Source organism: Canis aureus, chromosome 18 (genome assembly GCF_053574225.1).
Source record: "Canis aureus isolate CA01 chromosome 18, VMU_Caureus_v.1.0, whole genome shotgun sequence".
Classification (NCBI taxonomy): Eukaryota; Metazoa; Chordata; class Mammalia; order Carnivora; family Canidae; genus Canis; species Canis aureus.
Genome location: NC_135628.1, coordinates 22,930,075 through 22,939,553, shown reverse-complemented (window position 1 = coordinate 22,939,553; position 9,479 = coordinate 22,930,075). Strand labels below are relative to the sequence as shown.

At 42.2% G+C, this 9,479-nt stretch overlaps 1 long non-coding RNA gene across 1 annotated transcript; it reads right to left on the bottom strand.

The window, feature by feature from the left end:
* Positions 1–4,813: 4,813 nt before the first annotated feature.
* Positions 4,814–9,209, bottom strand: LOC144288301 (uncharacterized). The gene is made up of 3 exons (XR_013356262.1): positions 9,099–9,209; positions 8,343–8,577; positions 4,814–7,461 (listed from the first exon to the last, which is right to left on the bottom strand). It is a non-coding gene; the product is annotated as an uncharacterized LOC144288301 (long non-coding RNA).
* Between the last annotated feature and the right edge of the window lie 270 nt (positions 9,210–9,479).

Below are 9,479 nucleotides of genomic sequence, written 5' to 3'. Positions count from 1 at the left end.
CTTTATCATATTGCACTGACTAGAAATTCCAGATCATGTTTAACAATAGTAGATATAATGGAAATTTAGTCTTCTTGGAGAGGAAAGATTATCAGTTAAGGGCATTCTTGGCTCATAATTATGCACTAAAAATAATTAGCAAATAGTCATTTGCTGTTTTACAACTAGTGCGAAAATAATAATAGTCAATAATTTCTCTCTGCTATAAGCAAGCATTTTACAGGTTGAATTTATAATCCTGAAATATCCTACAAGATAGGACTATTATACCTGCTTTGCAGATGAAAAAAAGAAAGGCTGTCATATATTGGATAACTTGCCCAAGGTTACTCAGCTCACAAGAAGTAAATCTAGAAACAGAACCTAGAGCTCTTTGATTCTAAAACTCTTGTACCCTATTACCTGCATTATATACATATCATCTTGCCTTAATTCTGAAATATATAAATAGATATCTCTGGGTAACTGGTATGTGTTGCAATGATACACTTTAATACATTTTAGGTATGTATTCAACTTGAAAGAATTATATATTGAATTAGAATGAGATGAATTACAATCATCACTTCTTGATTTAAAAAATTGGAATTAGTTAATCAAATAAAGGTTAAGTACCTACAATATGTCTGTATCCTCATAATTACCTAACTACCATATAATCATATCTTGATTGTATTGTGAGTTAACATTTTATAAGTGTATAACTTCTCCCCCAAATAGATTGTAAGTCAGAACTCAGTGCCAAGTGATAGAAATCCAACTCAAATTAGCTTAAGTTAAAAATGGTCTTGTGAACTTATGTAACCAGAAGAGTCCAGGGCTGGCCTCAGGCATTACTAAATCTTCCTTTCCTGAGTTTCTCCAAGTGTTGATTAGAGGAAAGAAAAAAAACGTACCTTTCTGCTTACTGTAGTATATAAAAATCCCAACTTTTCTTGATTTAGGTAACATGCTTACTTCTTGGACCAATCACTGTAGCTAAGGGAGGGAGTCCTCTGATTGGCTATGCTGTGTCAGATGGCCACTCCTGTGACTTGAGAGGTTGGGAAGGATACCATGATTAGCAGCCCTACTGGAATTTAAAGCAGTGAGTAGTGACATAAACATTTCTCCAAAGGAAAAGAGAGGATGGAAGTATCAGAACATAAGGGAAGGAACATTGGTTAGATGAAAATGAGAGGCATCCATCATAAACTGTAAGCTCTTCTAAGTCAACAAAGTTTCTTTCACTTAGCTGCATCCCTCATAACAACCAGCAAAGCAATTATCCATGCATAAATAAAATATATACATACAAAAAATTAAATAGATTCAGAGTCAGCCTGAATCTCCCCTGAAACAATTGAATTAGCACATATGACTTGATTATGTTTTCTCCCTAAGGTAAAGAAATGTGTGATGTATGAATCAAAAGTGTCCCTTTCTTGTGTTACCTATTGCATTCTCTGAGGGGCAGACCCTGAGACAGATTTCAGTGTGTAGTTCAGTAGGTGTGCTTGGATCAACACCTGCAGAAGGAGGAAAAGGTAGCAAGATTGGTCCAAGGGAGAAATCAATGTGGAATGCAGGACTGAACAACAGTCTTAGCTGATCCCACAGGAAGTCGAGCTAAAATGGCCTCTTGGCAGCTGGACCTTTAGATCCTCTACCCTTTCCACCAGTCATTTAACATGGATCACCCTGGAAAGAGCTTGGGGCATGAAGTTGATCATGCGGGCTTTCTGCAGCTCAGGTGATCCCCAAAGGGATCACAGGAGCTGGAGCCTTTCTTCTGATAGCAATCCTGCAGCTGGAGTAACAAGTCTTTCCTTGAAGCGTATCTGGGGAGTGTCTCTCTGCATCCATCACATTCTCTAAGGAAGGTGAAGTTAATAGGCAATGAGAAAAACAATCCCAAAAACTAGAGTAATAGTTTCTGTAATGTTCTGTTACTGATAATTGACGTACATTATGTTTAAAAAGTATTTCATTTAATCTAGAATTATTATTTCCTTGTAGAGAAGTGAATTTATACATTGTGAAGCTGGATATCAATCCTTCTCTATTCCTTTCTTATTTGGTAAGTAACTACAAAACTATAAAACCAGGGATACCTGGGTGGCTCACTGGTTGAACGTCTGCCTCCGGCTCAGGTCATGGTCCTGGGGTCCTGAGATCGGGTCCTGGGATCGGGTCCCATATTAGGCTCCCAGTGAGGAGCCTGTTTCTCCCTCTGCCTGTGTCTCTGCCTCTCTCTGTGTCTCTCATGAATAAATAACATCTTTAAAAAAAAAAAAACTATAAAACCATCTTCAGTGCAATGTGTTGACAGCTAAACAATGGTCATGTATTTTTAAATGAGTAGAAGAAACTTTTCTTAGTCTGTTTTAAGGTATTGTTTACTATTTTATCTATTACCCTTTTATTTCTCAAGAAGCCTAGTTCAGAAAAATTTGGACTTTTCTATAATATAGTTCTACTATAACAACAACAATAGCCTTTCCACAAATTCTAGGTTGTTCAAAAATACACAGTAAGTTTGAAAATCATGGTGATGAATCCAAGTTAAATGACATGTTACAGAGAACCCTTAATTGTGGGGACTTGTACTATAATTCTCTCCAGTTGAATGGACCTGAGAGTTACAAAGCACTCTGTGTATGAGGTGTGGGAATGAGCAGGAGCTTTGCATTTAAACTGACTTGAACACCTCTAGTTCTGGAGCCCTGGGAAGGTTAACTTAACCCTTCTTCACTTATTTCCTTGTTTGCAGAGTGGTGGTAATATTAATGACTTAAATTGGATAAAAAGACATAAAACACTGTTTTCCACGAGGTGTGAGCTCAATAGGTAGTTGTCATTATTCACTATTATTATCAAAATGGGATTTTTTTTAAAGACTTGGACTTTCATATTTATAAGTAGCTGCTATCTTAAGAAGGAATAAAGTGCCCTACACTTGTCTACCATGAAGATGGCATCACTTTAGAATGGGCCATTAGGTTTTTGGACTTTTAACAGCCAAAGTGGCTTGCCCTGACCAACCCCTATTTACACACATATACACCTGCATCTATCTTTGTTCTCACTTCCCTAATCTTGACCATCTGTCATTCACTTATGTAACAAAAACAACAACAACAACGTCTTAAGTGACTGTTCTGCACCTTCATGACTGCTCTTCAGTCTTCTGGAGGAGCATGAGACTGAGAGTTTTACCATTTGTTTTTGTGGTTAATAGCTATTCAGATACTTTTTTTTTTTTTTTTTTTTTTTTTTTACTATAATGGCACAAAACTCCTCAGAAAGACAAGACCTTCTCTGCCCTCCAGGACTCATGCCTCTCCCTCCCCAATGAAAACTATATATTCTTTTCCTTTTTTTGTATCTTTCTAAATCCTCACTTGGTACCTGAGTAGAAGGGCTATTTTTTTTTTCTCAGCTCGTATATAAATAGAAAAACGTGGAATTTAGAGGTTAAGTTTTAAATGAGAACCCCATAGGATTCTCATGGGATTCATAGGATTCATAGGATTAATTAGACATAGAGGTTGGCTACTGACAAGATAAAGTCAAGTAGCTCTGTTAGAGTCCCTGCCTGAAATCTGATTGTCCTTGTAAGACTCAAAACTTGCATATTTAAGAATAGGAGTTCAATTCTAATTAGCAACATTTTTGCCATTTAATTTTCTTTAGTTTTAGAAGCTCACCAATTAACAACTTTATCTGTTTCCATAAATGAGCTCCTACTATGATCAATATTGTGCCACAGACGCAGCGGTTTGGCGCCTGCCTTTGGCCCAGGGCGCGATCCTGGAGACCCAGGATCGAATCCCACGTCGGGCTCCCGGTGCATGGAGCCTGCTTCTCCCTCTGCCTGTGTCTCTGCCTCTCTCTCTTTCTCTCTGTGTGACTATCATAAATAAATAAAAATTAAAAAAAAATATTGTGCCACAGGCATTCCCATACACAGCACCCTGGACTCTTATTTGCAAACAAGAAGGGGCCCAAGGGTGGTGGTGAAAAGAGTGTTAAGATTAATATTCAGAAACATAAATGATACTATTACGAAGTAGAATAGGAAAAGGGCTGTGAGAAATCATCAAAGTGTTATAAGAATTCAAAATAATGCAATTGCCTCTTTTTGGTGTGGGGCAAAAAAGTTTTAATAGAAAATGAGGATGTGAGATGGGCATAAAGTTTCTGTTTGATCAGCAGAGATGAGGGAAGGCATTGCTTCAAAAACAGAGGGGTAGGAATATGAAGTCACACGATATGGCTGATGTGTAATACCCATACACAGGGAAGCCTTGAAGATAGCTATGAATGACCTTGTGAATGGAGTCCCACAGGCAGTGAGCAGGCTGGGATGACATGCCTGGCACCTGGCATTCAGGTATGCATGAGTTTGGGTGAGTAGAGTCTGTACTGTCAGAGGAAATGAACAAGAGAATCTACTCCTATAACATTCAGAAGGTGAACTTCAAGGGACCTGGGTTCAGGCTGTCTGTTATAGAAAGGGTAAAGAGAGGTAAGGAAATGGAGATGCAAGGGAAACTCACAGGAGGGGATTGAGTAGGGTAGCAGAAGCAGTGAATTTTATTTTAGACATGTGAATTTGAGCTTGAATGACTTATCCAGATGGAAACATTCAACAGGAAGTTGAACCATCCCTGGGGGAGAATAGAACAGTAGATGCAGATGTGGAAGCATTGAAGATGGCGTTCTAAGGGTCATGATATTCTTGAGGGAAGTAGTCTCTTTTTCTACAAATTTTTCCTCAAAAGTCTCTTCCTTCTTAGTATAACATTTTAATTTAGGAAGTGGGAGGAGATGATGCAACAAGAGGTCAGACAAGGAATAATCAGAGAAACTGAAGAAGTTTCTGAGTTGTATAGAATCAGGAAAATGAAAGGAAAAAAAGATTAAAAGGTGGGGGTGTGCTGGTCAACCTCCTCAAACACTGCAGAGAAGTTGGATTGTTTGAACACTAAGCTAAGACTCTCCCCCATGATTCTATTGTGTCTCTGTAAGACTCCTGACATAACATTTATCACGTGATATTTTAATTGCTTATTATTTTCCACCATAAGGTAGGGGTAATTTGACAATGTTAATGATTTTATTTCCAGCATTTATCACTAATAAATGAGTAAATAAATGAATCAACACTTGAATGAAAAATCTCAGTCGTGACAGTTTCAATATAAAGGTGGGTGTGGAAGCAAATTTGATATGTAATCATTTGTAAGTGAATGAGTGGTTGTAAGGAGAGTCAGGGAGATTACTACATATACAGTTTTGTTTTTGTTTTTCTTTTTGTAAGAAACAATAAACAACCCTAAACACATAAATTTTTATAACTGTTGGCTTTAATTGTGGTGTTCAAAAAATGAACTGCCATAGTGTCAGGGAATGTTCTGATTTCAGATAGGTAGGGGAAAGTTCCACCAAGAATAACATTTCTGTTTATTTTGAGATTGTCTGTTGACCTAGTGGGACTTCAGAGAGATTTAGATGACAAGAAAAGCCCCTGACAGGTATCTATGAAAGCTGGATTAAAACAATAATATACACAATCAACTGTGGTCCAGGGGCTTGTAAACCAGTGCCAGATGGAATACTCAGAGAATTGGGAACAGTGATCTTTAGGCAGCCAGGTGAGACTAATCTGGAGAAGCTTTAGGAAGGAGATAAATTTAAGCTGTTTTGAAAGGGGACTATTCTAGTCAATTGGCAAAGAGTCTTAAAGCACAGGATTAAGTATTTTAATTTGATTACTTGAGGTAATTTGGAGTCACCCCAATGTTCTGGGAAGCTTTGGTATAAATGTTTGGAAGCAGACTCATTTCAGTGGTTCTTTCTTAACTCTAGCTACATATTAGAATTACCTGCAGAGCTCTGAAAAAGCGTGGTGCCCATGCTTCACGCCAGAACAATTAAATCTAGAGGCAGGACTCAGCTATTAGTGATTTTTGTTTGTTTGTTTGTTTGTTTTTAAAGTTCCCTGGATGATCCTAATAAATAGCCAAAAATGAAAAGCACTGTTCTAAGCATAGGGAAAATTGCAAGCAAGCAAGCAAGCAAGCAAGAGACTTGAATTAGAAAGGTTAGCAAGGAGGCTGGAAATTGGAGTCTGACCTAGCTTAGTGAACAGAGATAAAAGGGGTGAAGCTAAATAAAGTATTCTGGGGGAAAGCTTGGTTGGACTTTGTGATGCATGTCACTTGCAATTTTTCATAAAGCTATATTCCTGGAGCATCACCGCTTTTATTATGATGGATTAGTTGGAAAATGAGCAAGTAACTTGCTTTGCTAAAATTTGGGACTTGTTCTTTAGTAAAATTCTGTTTCTGAAGTAGCAAAGCAGGTCAGAAGAGAAAAGAAAACGCAATCATATTAAAAGTATGGAAACTTTTGTTTGTATTGGAAGGAGGAAGTAAAGCCAACGATGGATGCTTTGGGATTAAGAACCAAAATTCAGACTTTAAATTGAGTTATGGTTAGGAGATATTGGGCTGTGGTAAAACTATCCCTCTAGAGTAACCTTGAAGGAAATGAAAAGTCAGATCATTAAGGACACTGAAGAGAAGAATTCCCCATCATTTTCAATCATAACACTCCCCTTTCTGGAATGAAGAAGTTGTAACAGATACGGGAAATGGATGGGTAGTGTCTCAGAAATTATGACCTCTCAGAAAGGTGGGCCGGCAAGCAATGATGAGAGTTCCAAATGTTCCTATTAGATCACTTCAAATTTATTTTGGCATGTCCCACCTTTAAAGTTTAGAGGAAGGGGAGGATGTCATAAAGTGGCATATTATTTATAAAAAGTAGTAAGTGTTTCATAATACAACCTGTATATGAGTATTTGATAAAAATAGACACTAAAGGAGAAACTTCACTGGCAAGAGAAGCCTGAAGAGGAGCAATTGAAGCAATAGTTGAAGAGCACAATCATTTTTCTGGTTGTGAGGATGAGGTTGTCTTACAACTGTGATAAGCCTCCATCTAACAGCTGCTGTCATTATTTAGAGAATAAATTTAGAATTGCAAATAAAATGTCATTGTTCCTATATTCCTGTTTCCAAATACGGGTCCCTGGTGCATGCAGGAATAAGGGAGTCGGCCAGGGCAGGTCCTAGCTGTAAGTCAGGGAAGTCTATATGTAATTTTAGAAGCAGAGACTCCCCTGTCTCTCCCTCCCCAAAATTTCCTCCTATTTGCAGGGAATGGAGGTAGAGTAGGAAGTTAGGACATTGTTTCGGAAAGACCCTTGAGAAAATAAAAGTGTACTTACTATAGGGATCAAAAAGACACCCCAAAATGACATTCATCCCCTGACCTCCAGAAGAGCTCAGGGCAGTAGCTGGGCAGCAGGGGATGTAGTGAAGTTGGGGGCCAGGAGGGAGAAAAGTGAGGAGGCCTGGGTGGCGTACAGCAGGAATGAGACACTGGGTATCCTGTGGGAAGCAAATGAGCCTGGGGAAGCAAAGAAGAGAAAAAAGGAAGACTTAGGGATCCCTGGGTGGCGCAGCGGTTTAGCGCCTGCCTTTGGCCCAGGGCGTGATCCTGGAGACCCGGGATCGAATCCCACATCGGGCTCCCGGTGCATGGAGCCTGCTTCTCCCTCTGCCTGTGTCTCTGCCTCTCTCTCTCTCTCTGTGACTATCATAAATAAATAAAAAAATTAAAAAAAAAAAAAAAAAAAAAGGAAGACTTAAAAATAATGCTGTATCTCTGAGAAGAGAAACCTCATTCTTCCATGCTGCCTCCACCTTGCGTCACTCTTGAGCATACCACACACTCTACTTCATTTTGTCCAGCAGGCCTGACGACAGGGAGAGGGGCGCAACATGTGCTCAAAGCTACTCTGTACCCCTTTGTACATTCAAGTCTCTGTAAATGCTTCTAATTTCCCCTCCTCAGGTTTGCTGTTCCAGGAAGGAAGGTTCTCAATTAATACTCTACAAACTCCCCCTGCATGTTGGTTTGCAAAATTAATGATCCTATTGGAAAAGTAAATTAATCTTTGATGCTTGGTTGAGGCTAAGGAGAAAAAAAGAAAAAACACTTTTTAGGGAACCAGGCCTTCTAATACCCCTCATCCACAGTATTCTCTCCCTCTCTATCATGCTAACCACACTCACAGAGAGGGGGGGATCCTAAATAGTTTGAAACTCCCATCTCAGAATCCAAAGGACCACGATGCATCCACTCATTCTGCAAACATTTGCCAGGAAAGATCCTGCTTTTGCAGCACTGTGCAACAAGCCCAAGAGAAGCCAACAAAGGCTGCATCGAGGAGGTCTCCTGATGGGCTATTCCTCACGTCAAGTTTTACTTGCACTTTCTACACTCACTGTTTGAAAGGACTGCAGTAAACATTTCGTGAAATTTAAACAACATCTTCACAGGTTTTCTCCAATTTCAAGAAGAACACAAGAGCTTTTTCAAAAGCCCCCATCACAGGTCTGATGGTTCGCAGACACCTTCTGGAATCAGGTAGATGTTAGAGGAACTGGAAGTTCTCCGATTGCCTTGCTGTGTTTTTCTAGCCAGAGTCTTCGCTGCACTGCATGGCTCGGTTCCTTTCAACTGAAAAAAATTAAATCTGCGCTGTCAAAACGTGTCATCTCACCCCCGGACACTCATCAGAGCTCGCCACACTACGCAGAGTCAGAGTTGAGAGTAGAGGGGGCAAGGGGGGCGCAGTTGCCCCTGCGGAGGTGTGGGAAGGCCAGATGCTCGGGAGGAGCTGAACACCTGGTGTCCGGGGAAGGTGCGGCGGAGCCAACTCTGGGAGTTCCACGGGCTGCCCGCGCTGGGAGAGGAGCTCTCGGGGCAGCCCGGTGCCTTGGGGGGGAATCACGCCCCTCCCCACCCCCACCCCCCTTTGGGCCTTTGGGAGAAAATTCATAAAGGGCAGCCTCAACGTTGCAGACCCGGCCAAACACCCATCAGAACCGGGGGGGGGGGGTGGGGTGCGAAGGGCAAGGGAGGAGATTCCCCGGAGGCTCTCCTTCGCCTGTTTAGGCTTTGTGCCCCAGGACCCGGCTCTTGGAACGTAAACTCTTGGAAACGGCAGGGAGGAGCGTCTTTTCTGCCCCAGGGAGCACCTTGCCTATCGGTAAATGCAGGATGACAGCGGCGGTCTGGGCCGGAAGACCCCGCGCGGACTGGGCGCCCGCGGCCTGCGGCGGGAGGAGGCCGGGCGGAGGGAGGAGGCCGGGCGGAGGGAGGCCCCGGCGCGCAGGCGGCGCTGTCGGCTGGCGCTCGCGCTCGCGCTCGGAGGGGGGCTCCACCTGGTCGCCGCGCCGCGGCCGGAGGGGCGGGGCCGGGCTGCGCGGGGCCGGGCTGCGCGGGGGCGGCGCCGCCTCCTCGCGCCCGAGCGCGCGCTCCCCGGCTCCGGCGCACGCGCGAGGCCCGGAGGGAGCGCGCCCCGGCCGCGGCGGCGCGAGGAGGAGCGGGGGGCGGGGGAGGAGGGGGAGGCGGGGGAG